This window comes from Poecilia reticulata, chromosome 9 (assembly GCF_904066995.2).
Source record: "Poecilia reticulata chromosome 9, P_reticulata-male-v2, whole genome shotgun sequence".
NCBI lineage: Eukaryota > Metazoa > Chordata > Actinopteri > Cyprinodontiformes > Poeciliidae > Poecilia > Poecilia reticulata.
Window position 1 is genome coordinate 24,867,857 of NC_088838.1, and position 17,189 is coordinate 24,885,045.

General features: G+C 37.2%; 1 protein-coding gene across 2 annotated transcripts in view; it reads left to right on the top strand.

The window, feature by feature from the left end:
• Window positions 1-17,189, top strand: part of gpat2 (glycerol-3-phosphate acyltransferase 2, mitochondrial) — a 146,347-nt gene that overhangs the window by 33,017 nt on the left and 96,141 nt on the right. The gene's annotated exons all lie outside the window — the stretch shown is intronic.

Genomic DNA, 17,189 nt, shown 5'->3' on the forward strand with positions numbered 1-17,189 from the left:
AGTTATGTTAATTTTGCAGTTTTTCTCAGAAACTCCAATTACTATGCAGGACTGTGGCTCCAGACCCAGTTAGATATTTAAAAATGTTTCCTTGTTTTTAGATGCAGAAGGAGGTTTTTAGGGTTTGCTTTATTAAATGCTCCTTCTGCATCTAAAAACGGGGTAAAAATTTGAAAAGCGCTAATGTAGATTTTAAAATGGCTCATTTGGACTGATAAATTATTTACTGTGAAAAGATGAATTCATCTACTGAGTCTAGCATGTTCCTTACAAAATGTTTGGTGTTGAATCGTAGGGATTACTAATTGAAGCAAATGTTATCTGACAGAGGAGAGTCCAAATCGATGAACTGCACAACACTAGTCAGTTGCAGTTCAAGCTAGCTCTCAGGTTTATTCCTTTACTGTTTATTTAGTCACAAAGCACCTGAAAAAAAAAAGACTTCATGCAACCTGATCTCGATGACATTTAGAGCATGGGGTGATTTCTATATAACTGACCGATAAATATTGGAAAACTTCAAAAAATACAAATGGACAGAAAGGGAAGCAGGAACTGATCTATAAGACGACTCAACACATCAGCTACAATCCCTGCCTCCAGAATCTCAAATGTCCTCCTATCAAGTGAACAAAGAATAAGCCGTCAAGTGCAGTTTGAGAGAGTTGAGATTGAACTGGTCACGACTGGTCACTGCTGTGCTTCTTGGGTCACTTTTGTGCTTACAGTGGATTGATCATTTCTCACAGGGATTCTTCTCTGCTCACAACCACTGTTGGGTTTACTCACGGTGCATAAATGCCTCTTTGAAATCTGTTTTCACACGCTTGTATTGCATGTGCATCGTATTTGTCGTTCACACTCTATGTGGACCCCTCATGTTACCGTCTACATCCGGAAATTTTGCGCAAAAAAATTTATTACATTAGCATGTCGAATGCTAGTTCATAACCTTTGGAATACATTAGCCCACAATTACTGCAATCCAGTTATTGGCGATGTGAATATTGCACACACTGATATTGCAATCACTATTTGGGATGTATTGTGCAGCCCTTTATAGAATCAGATTGTGTAATTTTATATTTTGACTATAAGAACATTGATATGAATTTAAACATTGATGTACATAAAGAGGTTCAGTCCTTATGAGACCCTTCTTCCCAACAGTGCTGTGCACATATTTTACCCATCCTGTACCCAGCTGTTATGAGCCTCGTACACTTGACCTTAACATAAAACCTTTAAACACTCACACTGGGAGTGAAATGGTTTGCTTCGTCAAAGGTCACTCCCACAGATTTCTCCCACTCTGGTGCACTGCTTGGAGTAAGAAGAAAAAAAGGGTGAGCGCAGCAGGCTGCCACTTTATGACCTGAAGCCAAATACTGTCCTGAGCAAACATGGCTTTGATTTGTCTTTACTTTACTTGTAGAACCTTGTGAAAGCGCACTTAAACTTTTTAGAAATTTGGATATTTTATCATTTTTAATTTATAAAAACCTTAGCATAAGATTAATTGATACTATTGATACTAGAACTCATAGAACACTTAAATCTGAGCTGTTATATTCTTTGTAGAGCAGAAATGTTTTTTAAAGTACTGTTTTAATAGAATTAGTAGATATTATGGATCAAACAAAAGTAAAAAAAAAAACAAAAAAAAAAACAATACATACAACACAGATACAAAAAACTAATCAAATCATTTCCCATTGAGACAATATCTCGGTATTAAAGCATTGTTTGGATTAATGAAACTCATGAGATGGCTGTGGAGTTATGCATCTACTTAGATGTTTATCATCAATTGAAATTAACTGTGTGCATTGTTAGAAACTGGGGAACAAATCTATTTGTTGCACCAACACTTATAGTTCTATAGATTGGTTTGACAATGTGCTTCTTTTATGGTGAAAAAGCTTCACTAATTGTTTTTATCACAGCAATGGGAGTTTACAGTTCTACAGTGGTTCACATATTTTACCAATCTAAAGACTTTATGGCTTTTAATTCTTATTTTTTGATTAGATTATTCCCCCGATCCCTAAGCAAGTAATTAGTCTTTAATATCCTTGTGCAAGATTTGTCAGTTTACTCCACAGGACAAGCTGATTTCCAACCACTGAAGAAGACCTTGTAGATATTTTAGCAAGTCTGACCTGAAAACAACCCCCCAACACCATAAAATAAGAATTTTGAACTGACCAGTATTGTGACCTAAATCTCAGTGAAAGGTTTATTTTTTATTTTTTTTAAATTAAACTTTTATCCGTGGACTAAATATATCAGCAAGCAATTCTGGTCTAAATTCTGACTGTAAAACAAGGAGTTGTGTGTGCGAGTTGGCACAAGCCTTTGTTGAATCTTCCTCAGGCCAATTATCAGTATTGAGTTTTCACACAAACAAGTAGTAACATTTTACTTGTTCTAATTAGAATAAAATCTAGAAAGTATCATTCAGCTTCTATGCACCACAAATCTGGAACAAACTTCTAGAAAACTGCAAAACAGCCGAAACACTGAGTTTTTTTAAATCAAGACTTAAAACCCACATTTCTTTTATTGCTTTTGAACCACAATAAATGAAATATTTGATTAACATATATAATGTGAATGATTTTGGTGATGACACTCATCAAAAATATATTGTCTGTTCAGTGTGTGGTGTTTTCTTTATGACGTTGTAATTTTCCGTTTTTTTCGTAAAGCACCTTGAACTGCCTTGCTTCTGAAATGTGCTACAAATAAACTTGATTGATTGAAAGAAGACCCAAACCTAGAGCGCTATACCATAATATGTTTAGTGATGTAAAATTGCCATAAGATATTTGATTTACTGCCATTACCCTCATGTCAAAAAATCATTTCCACTCTGGTCTTTTAGCCCTTGATATTCTGATGTTTTGATTATGTTTTTAATGACTGACTCTGACTCCTGCCCTGTGTTTGATTCAGCAGCATCCTATGCTCCCCTTTCATCTCTCACGGTTGCTTGCTTGTTTTGTCTCCCTGCCGGCGCAGCGTGATGAGATGAGAACACGCAGTGTCGCTGTTTACAAAAATGACAACCAACCTGACATTCAAATGTCCATCAGCTGCCTACATGAATTCATTTTACCCACGTTCTGTCCTTTTGCCTGTCACTTTCTCTCTCCATCGCTAGCATCACACGCCTTTCTTCTTCCCTGTCTGCACTCCATCCTCCTTTTTCTCCACTCTTTCTTTAAATCGTCTTTCCCACTTCTGCACAGCAATCGTAGATGTCGGTTTTTCAAAATGCTTTTCCTACCTTAACATTTCTATTCCGTTTAATGTTACTTCCTTATTTCAAGTTGTGTTCGTTTAAGATCTTCCATCATTTTGTTTAAACTGGAAAGAGCCTTTTTCTCCCTTCCTCAAATATCCTCCCACCGACCCATCACATTTATCTTCATCCTCCTCTCATCCCATCTTCCCTGTGAGCTTTTCAGTCTCTTCTTCTGGCTCTTTAATGTTGTTCCATCTTCTCTCAGTCGTTAATCTTCCTCCATTTCTCCCACTTTAGAACCCTGTCTTTCTATTTCTTCTTCTTCGAGATTAATGTATCTGTCCATGTTTGTCAGTGAGGTTTATTAAGGTTTATGAAGGTGCATACCTTTCAAAGAATGTGGGGAATCTGCCACAGCTGATGGCAATGTTACTTGGGTTTTCTTCAGTGGCACTTGAGAGCTCCATATGTTGGAAGAAAATGTGAGATTGACAATTTTCTAGAGTGAAAATGCTCGTTTGCATTCTTGGGTTTTTGTTGTCCAACATGATTGCAATTGTGAATCATGTTGGACAGCTTTTTGGTCCAAAAAACAACCCAGATTTCCTACATATCCTGGAAAATTATGAAATGTTATAAGTGTTTTTCAGACTTGGAGAAATAGTGCAAAAATATTTGTATTTTCAGACTGTTTTTCCTAAGACATTGACATTGACCCGTATTTGATCGGAAATTTTTAGCTCAGTTTTTTTCGGTTTGACACTTCGTCTTAAACCTGCAGCACGTTAATGTACGCTGCTAAAGTGTAAAATCTTTAGCTTATTCTACATTACCCTTAATTACTCTGCTGAGTCATTGCCATGCTCATTGTATCTGCTGCAGGTAAATCCTATCAGAGTCTGTACAGTCTTTATATCCTTTTCCCCACTAGCTTGATGACTCCAGAGTGATTTAGATACTTGTTTTAGTCAGTTCCATCCTGACCAGTTTTTTAAACCCCAGAACATATGGATAAGATCCAATTATTGGAGAAAAGTGGAGATACTTTGTTTACTGTTTGTATAAAATGAAAAATGCCTTAAATGTTATAAAACGGGACTTTAAATTCAAGAGTTGTATTGAGCCATGATCTTTTTGTACAGTTGCGTCCCCACTGTCTTTCTTACTAGGTTTTTTTGTTTTGTAGGTTTAAAATTCAAAGACCGATCACTGCAGAAATATCTACTAAAGACTCATAGTTACACACACATGCACACACATTGCTGCAGGGTCTATGGATAAGGATGGGTTGTGTTTTGTAAACTGGCAGGACACGCAGCTGGTGCATCAGCTCTCCTCCTTTCCCCTACTGGGTGGTTGAAGACCTTCATCCCTCTATTTATCTCTTTGTGGTGCAGCAAGAGTCTGTATTTTCCCGCGTTGCTCTTCATCCTCTTCTCCTTTGTTTTCCACTTGACTTCTGTCACTTTCGTCCTGCCATGGTCATTTATTCTTTACTAGTTTATTCCCCTGTGGGCAAGAAAATAAAAATCAAAATGTCACAACAATGACGCATCCACGAGTTGGCCACACACACAATCACTGCACTACAACAGCTCATTTAAAAAAAGACACACACACACACACACACACACACACACACACAAGAGCCAGGATCATACTAAATGTTAAATGTTTTTGATCTGTTCAAAACTCCTTTTAGGACAACAGGACTAATTTGTTTTTCACTGCCTTACCCGTTGTGAAGGTGATGCTCCCTTTTAAAGACCATGAGTACCACAATCATTTAACTACTGGTCTTCTCTGCTAGGCTAGAACTGAAGCTTGTGTTTCTCTATTTGACAGACATGCAAGAAAGTCATCTAAATCATCTAAAATGCAAATGCTGAGTGACTAACTTTATCTGCATATTAAAATATTGGAGGAACATAATCTTTGACATGGTTAAGGTTTTCATAATTGTTGCTAATTTGGCTGGTAATGGTGACTTCATAGGATTGGATAAAAAAAAAAAACAACCTCATTTGTATTTTATTGCTGAGTAAACCGCCGCATCTGCTCCTTCACCCCAACCAAAGGATAAAATAATTTTTTCCGTCAGCGGTTAGGCCGGTTTTGTTTTGCAGAAATGCCGATTATTTTGTATTTCTTGACTTTGTTTAATTTAAAATTAGTACCTCTGCAGCAAATTTTTTTCCTATTCTTCATGTTGTCACTTAGGAAATAAAATTAAAATTATGGGGTCAGACTTCTGAAAAAACGGACACCAAACCTTAATCGGTGCCATCTGCTGAAATACTAATCAGTCAATCTTTAATTTTGGGAACTTAAAGAAAAAAGAACTTATTTCAATTATTTCCACATTTTTAAACTTTCCAAATCAAGTAGTCAGCTGAAAGAAAATATTCAAGACAAACTAAAAAGGACAATGTTATTAAATGAAGAGAGTGGGCAGCAGTAAGGATAAATAAATAAGTGCATAAACAAATCCCCAGTGTTGGTGATCTCATGTGATCCCACCTCCTGTATTATTATAACTCTAAAATAATTGACCTTCCGCTCTAAATCGCCTGGTGTGTTTTTGCCTTTTGAAATCTTCCTCTCCATCCTCTCCTATTTTAAGATTCAACTTTCTTGCTTATCAGCTTAAATCAGTTCTTTTTTGTAATTTTTGTTTCATGCAGTTGCAAAGGGACTGATTATACCAAAATGAGTAGAGGCAGGTTATTCTGCAGATTGACGATTGTTGTTAACACAAGAGGAGCTCGGTAAGAGTGACTGAAGCATGAAGTGGACAGTCGTATTGTTAGGAGGAGCTCGGGTCGTTGAAACACTTTTGTTTTTAAAGTGTCTTTATCTTTTCACTGCATGCAGCTTTTTGTTCAGGATAACCCGTTAGCCTCATTTCTGTTTCCCACAAACTGAAAAGCTCTGAATTTAACCTATGCTCTCATAGCAATTAAATACCTCCCAAACTCAGAATCCATAATTAAGCAAATCACATTTCTGATTAAGTAATTAAAATTGGATGTGCTGTTCACATTTCCCTGAAGAGTTCAAAAAAGCTTTTAGAATTAACTAGCATGGGACCTCTGTAATCAAATAAACATATTCACTCAATTGAGCAATATGATGTTGACTGAATTTAGAAATAGTCAACTTTTGAACTACACTTACTTACTGCTTTTCCAGTTTCTGTCCAGTTAAGAGGTATAAGAGGAAACCTAATTTATGACCACTTTTAAGTTTTTTTTGTGTTTTTTTTTTTTTGCATTATATATATATAAAAGAAAACCCAGATGTGTATTTGACAAGACGCAAAAGATGAATAAAGCAGCTTATTAATCTGTTGTGATGTTTGGAATCTCTGAATTATGTCCTAAAATTGTTGAAATATGATAAATGTTATAATTTTAAAGGGAATTTTTAAATAGGGTGTCAAACTTCAACATGTAGCTGCATTGCATTAATTTTAAACATAATAACTAGCTAAAGAAAATTGATTGTTTTCTTATAGGAAGAATCTCTCATTGGAAATGTTACTGAAAACTGACCATTTGTACAGTTGTTGCAGCAGAACCTTTATGCTATAACTAATGGAAATACCAATAGATAATCCAATCACACCTCTGCGCTAAAATATGTACGAGCCTAAATAAATTAACCCAGCCATTGAACTTGAAACAATACAAGGTTAAATGGATGCGCTGACAACAAGCTATTATGAGATTCCCCTCGTTTTAACCTGTCCTAATTAATTACATATTGAGATTCTCCTTTCCAACTCTTGTCAACGGTTCAGTGCTGCGTTTGATGTGCGTGTCTGACTTCCCCTTGTTCTCTGCTGGATCCTGTTTGTTGATCTGCTCAGTGGCTGCTGTGCAGGGTGAAAGTGTCATACAAACGCTCACACACATGCTCTCCCACACACATATACACACACACTCTCCAGAGAAAAAGGACCTTTTTTTGAAGCTGCAACTCGTGTTGAAGCTGCTGAATGCCTTTTTTCTCTACTGGACTACTGAGCATCCACATAGCTCTTTCTCATGTTTGATTTTAGATATATTTTCACACTAATTTCTTTTATTTCCGGTCAGTCATCTGTCTGTACAGCTGAGCAAATAAAGTCGCATTAAGTTGAAATGCTTCAACCACAAATTTTAGGGCTGATCACCTATCACTGCAGGCAAAAAATGAAATATTGCAATGTTTGAGAGTTTATTTGGAATTCAGAATGTCTTAAATATGAGCTTAAAGACGGATTGAAGTTTTTCACTTAAACTATGACTTTTGGTAAACTCCAATTTCCTTTGAGGTTTTGATGAGAAGAAAATTGTCCTCAGGAGACGGGTCTAAATAACTGCAATTTAGGAATCTCGATGGCAGATGACACAGATATCCATCCATCCATCCATCCATTTTCTTCCGCTTATCCGGGGTCGGGTCGCGGGGGCAGCAGCTTCAGAAGGGAGGCCCAGACTTCCCTCTCCCCAGCCACTTCTTCCAGCTCCTCCGGGGGAATCCCAAGGCGTTCCCAGGCCAGCCGAGAGACGTAATCCCTCCAGCGTGTCCTGGGTCTTCCCCGAGGCCTCCTCCCGGTGGGACGTGCCCGGAACACCTCACCAGGGAGGCGTCCAGGAGGCATCCTTACCAGATGCCCGAGCCACCTCAACTGGCTCCTCTCGACGTGGAGGAGCAGCGGCTCTACTCCGAGTCCCTCCCGGATGACCGAGCTTCTCACCCTATCTCTAAGGGAGAGCCCAGCCACCCTGCGGAGGAAACTCATTTCGGCCGCTTGTACCCGTGATCTCGTTCTTTCGGTCATGACCCAAAGCTCATGACCATAGATGAGGGTGGGAACGTAGATCGACCGGTAAATCGAGAGCTTCGCTTTTTGGCTCAGCTCTCTCTTCACCACGACGGACCGGTACAGCGCCCGCTTCACAGTAGATGCTGCCCCAATCCGCCTGTCGATCTCCCGCTCCCTTCTTCCCTCATTCGTGAACAAGATCCCCAGATACTTAAACTCCTCCACTTGAGGCAGGACGACCCCCCTGACACGGAGAAGGCACTCTACCCTTTTCCGGCTCAGATAGATAAACCTTACCTGAATTAGGCAGACTGATGTGTCCTCCTATAGCCAGATCTGGTGCTGCTGCATAAGTGCTGAAGGCGCTGGAGATTGCCAGGCTGTCATAGTTGAGATAAATCTTAAAGACAGCCGGATTGGATAAGATTGGTGGTTCCAGAAAGGAGACTGGAGAGTGTGTTCAAATTATTGAGGATCCTGGAAAACTTACTCAGAGATTGTGGGTTAGCGGATATGCTTGTAAGGGCTTCCCTATCCTTGTATGAACAAATCCAGAGGGGTGTTGGCATTCTGGGCATAAAGAGTGTGTCCATGCATGCATACTTAAAAGATTTTAAATTAATGAGAAAGAAATTTAAGTTGGCCTTAACAACGTTAATCATAGGTGTTAAATTTTATCGCTTTATGACTGTTTAATGTTGGAAATTCTTTGTAATTTATTTTTCTCATGGGACATTTCTGTTGGGCAAAGTTTAAGTTCGCAAGCTCGCAGACATCTTCATTGCTTTCTGTGACTTGAAGAGCTTGAGACTACCGCTAATTAGATGCTAATAAACTCTTGCTAGCTAGCTTTTTTTTTTGCATCTATCAATGGTAAGTGTACATTTATTTACACTTACAGAGCCACACGCTGGGCAGCGTGTTGAGATGTAAACGTATACGGTCCTGCTCACCATTATTGGCACCCATGAAGTTTAAGTACATATAATGGAATATTTACTGAAGGAAATTCATCAAGGAAACAACATTTTACTGCTGATAGCTTGTGCTTGATGCAAAACAGCAAATGATAAGAAACATTTAAAAAGATAAACATTATGAGGAAAACAAAGAAAAACATCATTTTTACCATGCCAATGGTATTGGCACCCTTTGCTGCAAATCAATATGAAAACCCAATTTGGCTCACCTGTTGCAAATCACACATAAAGATCACTTGTGATGGACTGCCTCCACACATTTGACATGAATTAACCAATGAATAATCATGTTGGTGCTTTAAAAACCACCTGTTAGTTAATCTCCACATGTGACAATGGTAAAGACAAAGGAGCTGTCTGAGGACATCAGAAATGCTATTATTTGCAAGCACAAGACCTCCAAAGGGTATAAAGACATCTCCAAAGACCTTGGTATCCCTGTTTCAATGGTGAGTGATGTTAAGAAGTTTTCCAGGCATGGAACGGTCAAGAACCTCCCTGGACTTGGGGGGAAGAGAAAAATTCATGACAGAAGTCTTCGACGGTTGGTGCGAATGGTGGAAAAAACACCACGTCTAACATCTAAAGACCAACCTGGAACATTCTGGTGTGATTGTTTCAACAAGTACCACACGCCGCACACTAAACAAAGTGGGGCTTTATGGGCGGAAGCTAAGGAAGACCCCATTGCTGAAGAAAAGACATAAAAAAGAACGTTTGATCTTTGCAAAAGAGAAGCTGGACAAACCTCAATTCTTCTGGGACAACGTTTTATGGACAGATGAAACAAAAGAGGAGCTTTTCGGTAAATCACACAAACAATATGTTTACAGACGGCGCAATGAAGCCTTTAAAAAAAAGAACACCATACCAACAGTCAAGCATGGTGGAGGATCCATAATTCTGTGGGGCTGTTTTGCGGCATCTGGTACTGGAGGCCTTGACCGTATCACAGGCATCATGAAATCAGAAGATTATCAAGCAATTCTAGAGCGAAATGTCTTGCCCAGTGTAAGGAAACTTGGTTTGCGGCAAAGATCTTGGGTCCTCCAGCAAGACAACGACCCAAAGCACACCTCCAAAAGCACACAGGCCTGGTTGAAAGGAAATTTTTTTTAAAATGGCCAGCAATGATTCCTGATCTCAATCCAATTGAAAATTTTTGGGTTGAGCTGAAATCTGCCATTGGAGAAAGGAACCCTGCAAATGTACGAGAGCTTGAGCATATTGCAAAAGAAGTGTGGGAGAAAATGCCACCCAAGAAGTGCAAGAAGCTTATAGATGAATATAAGAAACGTTTGGAGGCTGTCATTGCTGCCAAAGGCTCCGCAACCAAATATTAAAGAGAGGTGTCAATATTAGTGCACATGCTGGTTTTCTGTTTTGTCCTTTGGAATTAAAATATTTATATTGAAATGGTAATTGTCTTTGTTAAATTACTTTGGACCTCAAATTGTAAGATCCTGCTGATATAAGTTTTGAACATTTCCATTTATTTCTGAAGATATTCACTTAACTATTCAAATTATGAAGGGGTGCCAATAATTGTGAGCAGGACTGTAATTGTTCGTTCACAAAGATAAATCATTCTCACTGCTTCACAACGCACACCTCTGAATTCGCTACAAGTTATTCTTGCGGTTCACATTGAGTTGCTCAACCAGAGCTAACGCGGCAGGTTTTAAACTCTTACCTAAAGTTCTCCAAAGGATCATAATTTCTCACAGCAGGTTTATGTAAATATCCATTCAGGTCAGCCTGTGTCCAGTTTGAGTGAAAGGAGGCGCGCGAGCGATCCGCGCTGAGGTAAAGTGCAGAGGCGCTAGCTGTCTTGATTAGTACGCGCGCTGTCAGGTTTAAATGCATAAACTATAAACCTATCTATTAAAAACCTATCCTTTAGGAATAAATCTGCTCTGCTAGTGAAATGCTAAGAGCAAAAGAGATGCTTGCAGTGAGGCTTTAAAAACAAAAAACAAAAAAAAAAGATTTATTTATTTATTTATTATTTTCCTAGAAACATAAACAAGCGACGCTTAGCCTGGCGGCGGGGCTAGTAAAGCATGGCGGGCCGCAATGCTTATAATACACTGGGGGAAACTGAATAGTGGAGTTTAGTGGATAGTGGATTATTTATAGTGGAATATTCCACATTCAGATGTGGAATACTGTAGTTTAGTGGATAGTGGATTATTTATGGATGCATAAATAATCCAGAATTATTTATGCATCTATAAATAATTATGGATGCATAATTATTTGCATCCAGATAGCAAATAATTATGTCCACTGCTTTGAAAGGTAGGCAGATGAGGACTGAAGTACATCTAGGGCATCAGATGTATATTAACTCAGGAGAATATTTATTTACTGAGCAGAATAGATGTCTACAACAAAAGTTCCTTCTCAGGTAATTTAAAAGGAATTGAAAATTCCTGGTTAGACAGCAACTTTTGCATCCAATATAGTTTATAAATTTGTCCTCTGATGCTGTTTCAGAAAAACCAATTAAAAATGTTTGTCAAAAGATAGATTTGTTTATCAGCTTAAACATTAATGGGTGTTTTATGAGCCTTCCCCAGACTAACAGAGAAATGCAATCTACAAAACTAGTAAATAAGTCTTGTACGTATTGTTTTGTTAAACATTTAAAAATCTCCTTTTTCTTTACTTTGACAGGTGTCCAAGTTGAATAAAGAGATCAGTTTTAGAGTCTAAATCTATCAAAAGACAGTATTTTATGCTACACAGGTGACCAGTAATTGAATTTCTGACTAATGGCACAAATGCAGCTTAATAAAAGGAGTTTCTTGTAGGCCTTATTAGATTTTTAAGGGATTAAGGCTAATAAAGTTTGTCTTCATACAAAATCTATAACCTACCACACAGTATAAAATGCTGTCTTGCTCAGTTACGGAAACTCAGGTTGAAGTTGCATCACAGTTGGAAACTTTGTATCTGAAATAGCTCAGAAATTTGAGCTAAAGCAGCTGAATGTTGCAGGATAGTAGCTTCCCTGCAGTAGCACAATTTCTGTAACTGCAGGTGAATATTAGCCTTTTCTCTTGTGGCAATGCTGCAGTATTTACAAGCTGGACAGTGTTTGGTGTGCTAGTTTATTTGTGTAGATGTAAATACAACAATCGCACCAGGATGCGGACCGTCATACCAACACCACCTCAAAACAAACTCTAGACAGTCAAATGTGTTGGCATACAAGGTACACCTTGTATGCTTGTACACTTCAACGTTTGAGCCAAAGGCCAAAAGACTTTTCTTTAAAGCATAAAGTCCAATGCAACCTTCCCGATAGGCTCCCAAAAATTATTCACTATACACTGATCACTTTACCAATATAGTACCCAGGTTGTATTTCTGTGTTTTCTATTTGTTAGAGCACAGCATCTTCTTCCTGTATTTACATTTGGTATTAGGGGTGGGCATATTGCCAAAAAATTATATAATGATAAAATTAATATTTTTCTTTTTTATTGGTGGAGATGCGGGGGAAGATATTTTTTTTTATTCATTTTCCTTTATACAGTCACTACACTGAAAAATGTTTATATATAAAACAAAATTACACAATATGGTTAAATGCATCAAACAGACTTTTTGGCTAACAGTCTGAAATCAGCTACCAAATGGAAATAAAAATAATTAAATACACAAATTAAACAAACTTTTGTTAGTTACCAGTATTATCATAAATGATATAATATGACCCAGCCTTATTTGGTACTCCTGCTCCAGACACATCTGACTATTAAACTCAGTTCACAAGTTAAACTCAGCAGCTGTTTTGGACCAAAGTTGACAAATTATAGGTGTAAAAACACCAAAAAAAGTAACCAAACATCATGACGTCTTTGAAATGTAATGGAAATGTCACATTTAGGTTCTAAAGCCACTTGTAGAGAAAAATAAGAAATGGTTGCTACACAATTTTGAAGTGGACCACAAACATGTTGATTGAAAGTTGCTCTTTGTTAACCAGATAAAAGACTTTGAACCACTTGGAATATACAGGAAAAAAACCAGTCATCTTAATTGTCTCTGCTGTCTTAGGAGTAGAAAGAACCCACTTCTCTAAAGCCAATAGAGAAGTGGATTATTTATACTCGCACTGCTCACAAGCACAATGTGTTCAAATTGAAGAGGGCTCTGCATAGTCAATAAAGCAGAATTCATTCTCAACCTGCACCCAGATCTATTGTGTTTTAGAGCACAGAGCCCTTCACTATACATTATTGTGATACCCAACGCTTTGGGGATGGAAAGACAAATAATGGTTTATTCATTTGCTTTAATTTTATCTATTTTAACAGCATAGTGCAGGTTAGAAAGAGGTCCCTGAACAAATGGAGTGGAAGTTCATAGACACAGATGCTTGTTCAACCAAGTTAAGTGGTGTTTGTAAAAATCCTCTCTGTGCATACAGCCATATCTGCTGCTGCTCCTCTGACAGCTCCTGTTTTTTATCGAGAGTAAATTACATGCATTTGACCTTTAAAACAGTAAATGGACTCGGATAAAACAGTAAACCGGGGTCATTTTTGGGGCATAAATGCATTGGAAATTTCATTAGCACACAAAAAGCTGCAGAAGGATTTTAACGGGTCGTGAGATACAAGCATGGCCACCTCTTGGGTTACATCAGTCCACCCACTGAGTGGATGTGTGAGGATTTCATGGAAAACATCTTGAAACGACTATTCATAAAATGGCTATTTATGACCGTTCCTCTAAACAAGCATAATAATAAGTTGTTCAACAGGCTTTTTTCAATGTGCTGCTTGTGTGCATTAAAATGATCTCTGCTGTTTCTTAGTAGCTCATTCTTATAATTATGTCAGTCATTTGATTATTTTTGCAAATGGTGATGTTTGTAGGATTATCACCAGCAGAGGCTGCTTTTTGAAATCTGTTTTTGGAAGTTTTCTCATCCTCCATCCCAGACCAGAATTAACAATATTGAGAAGGTAGAAAAATATAAATACCTTGAAACTGGAACAAATAAAGTGAGATTTCATGCTAACTTGGAAGCAATACTTAAGAGTCAATTGTAATATTTTCTATCTGCTAAAGCTTCAGAAAAATTAAGTTGGTAAAGTGGTAAAATAATGTGCTGCCTTACTAATACATCTAAAACATAATTAGAATATCTGTACAAGTGTGATCAGTATATATCCTACTATTGTCCAATATTTTTTGCTCCAGTGGCGTCTATTTTATAGTGAATCGACAGAAAAATGGGTTGTGAGAGAGGAGGAAAACATGCAGCAAAGGTCAGCGGGCAGGGATCAATGGGTGGTGCGATTTACCTCTGCGACACCACCGCACTCGTAGTGAGATATTTCTGTTCCTTCGCTGTCGCTGCTCTACTTTCAGCTCTCTTTCTAACTAGGTTTTTAGTTTGTTGATGCATTGCCCTGTGCACGCAGTCGCCAATAGAATGAAAAAACATCTTTGCTCCCAATGCAATACCTTATTTGAATCAGTAAAAGTGATCTAATTTCTTTCATCGTTTTATTTTGTAAAAGTTTTGTATTTTGAGGGATGTTGGATGTGAGTTGAGTTATTTTGTTGTATTTCTGGAGGAGCAGCTGAAAAACTGAAAGATTCAGATTCTGTTTTGTCTTTGTCAGACAAAACAGCTAAATGTTACATTTTCTGTCATTATGCAGGTTTTTATATCCTTGACAGAGTAAAATCTTGGACACGTTGAATTGGAGATTCAGAAACTACACGACTCGTCCTGGACTATAAACTAGTAGCTTTAAAATGATTTTTCATTTCTGGGACCTTTATACTTTATCTTTTACTGCACAGACTGAAAATTAAATGACAAAAAATTGAAGATCATATTTCTTTTTAATCTTCTAGGGTTATGAAAATGTTTGATTTATGACTGCTTTAGATTAAAAAAAAGATTTCATAAAGAGAAAAGCTCCCTTTCCTCTAATTTTTCTTTTTTTTTTTCTTGAACTCACTAGTAACTCAAGCAATTGCTTTTTATTAATACATGTATGTGTATTTTTAGTTTTAGTTTTAATATTTTCCAGGTCTAAAAAAGGATAGAAAAAGAAAATAAACATACAAAAAGATTTGCATTTCCAAACTTTATCCTCATTCCTTTGCATGAGTGTAATTTCCTTAATTCTTTCCTTCAGGTCTCCATTTCTTCTTTCTATCGTGTCCTTTGTTACTCCCTTCATTGAGTTCTTCTTTATCTCCTTCCTCTCTTCCTTGTGATTGATTTTCTTCCTTCCTTATGATCTTCTAGTCTTTATCCATACCTTCCTTTCTATCTTCTTGCTTCCATTAGTTTTTTTCTTGTATCCTCCTCCCCTTACTCCTAGCATTCATTCCTTCCCTTTGTCCTCCTTATCTTCCTTCTTTGCTTCCTTCTATCCTTTCATCCTTTTTTCCATAACTTCCTTCATACTAAGACTGAGAAATGTATAAAGTATTTCTAATGTGTACAACCTCTGGGAGTGCTTTTCTGGTTCATAGTTGATGCAATACGTTACCCACAATTACTGTCAATTATTTCATGCAGTAAATATTCCAAAGTAGCAAAAACAATAAAACTGATTTCCCTCCAGTCATGATGCTCTGTGGTATCATGCGAGTTTGGATTTTGCAGAAATCTAATTAATGCAATGCAATATGATGATAAACCAAAGGAATGTTCCAGTTATATAGTAACCTAATAAACCTAAATTTTAGGTTGGCCTTGTTTCAACATTTCAGCTCAATACAATACAAATAAAGTTCAAAATTAACAGGTACACAGAACAGTAAAATATAAGTATAAATGAAAAGCTTACCACAATTGTTCCTGGCATTTAATGCTTAAACAAATTAAGTGATGATTAGAAATATTATAATTAAACATGCCGCTCATTGTGAGACTACAAGCACTAATTGGCTGGACCACAGTTGGATTAAGTCAGTTTAATGTGCCAGAATATTTATGCAATCACTTATTTTATGATACAATTTGTATTTAATAGTCATTGTTTTGTATAAATCAGTTTTTACTTTGAAATTTAAGGTCTTTTTTTCTTAATTCTTTGGTCAAAGAAAGTCAAATTCTGTTCATGATTTTTAAAAGCAATGAGGAGGGTAAAACCATCCAAGTGGATTAATACTTTTCACAGACACTATGTTTTTACATCTTAGCATCATGTTGAAAAACTTTGTGATGCTATTTCAGTTATATCAGCATTCTCTCATAACATGTTGCCCAAAATAAACTCATAAAAAGATTTGGAGGAATTTAATAGCATTGTGTTTTAGAAAAACATTTTTTCTGCTGTGCAACCGTAATTTGTTAGGAAATATATCACGAGCTTCTAAAGCCGTTTGTCCCCGGAAAATGTGGCTTGAAGTGGATCTGTGTAATTCTGAAGTGACATAAGGAAAAAACCCAGAACATTTGCTGAGTATCAATGAGTTCTCAATGTCTGCACTGTAATGGGGTCATTTTTAAGTGAAGGAATAAATGCATCACCATGATTTTTTTACAACAAACTGAAACGTCCACAAAGTTCGACTTCAGCATTCATATTGATGTCTAGATCAATTTTCAGCTCAGTGTGTGTGAATGGTTTCTATAGACTGGTTAATGGAATTGCTTTTCTGTGAGTGTTTCTTGCTGATAAAACCCACAGGGCTGCTTTCACTAACAAAAAGTCCATTCATGCTCGAACCTTGATGGAGCCAACTCTACCAGAACTGCCAAAATCCAGGCAGTGGAAAATGGTGTGGAGCAGATGGGACCGTATTGGGCTGTATCCACAAATCTGGGAAGTAGATGGTGCTGCATAGATGATGGTGCGTTGCTGACTGCTTAAACCTATGTTTTAAAAGTGCTGCTTTTTGCAATGCTGTTAAAATGAAATGTTATTTTTCTCTCTCCTACTTTGTTGTAATAACTGACTCTTAGTTTGGAACATAATTAAAACCAGTTGATGATAATGATACATTGCAACTTCAAAATGTTACATGCATTTGTTCATGTTGAACTATGATTGCACAATCATCAGACACCCAGGAAGAGTTATAAAGCTGCTAATTAAAAGATAATTTGTGTTGATGATCCTTAACACTGGACTTTTGAAGTTATTTTCACAAGAAG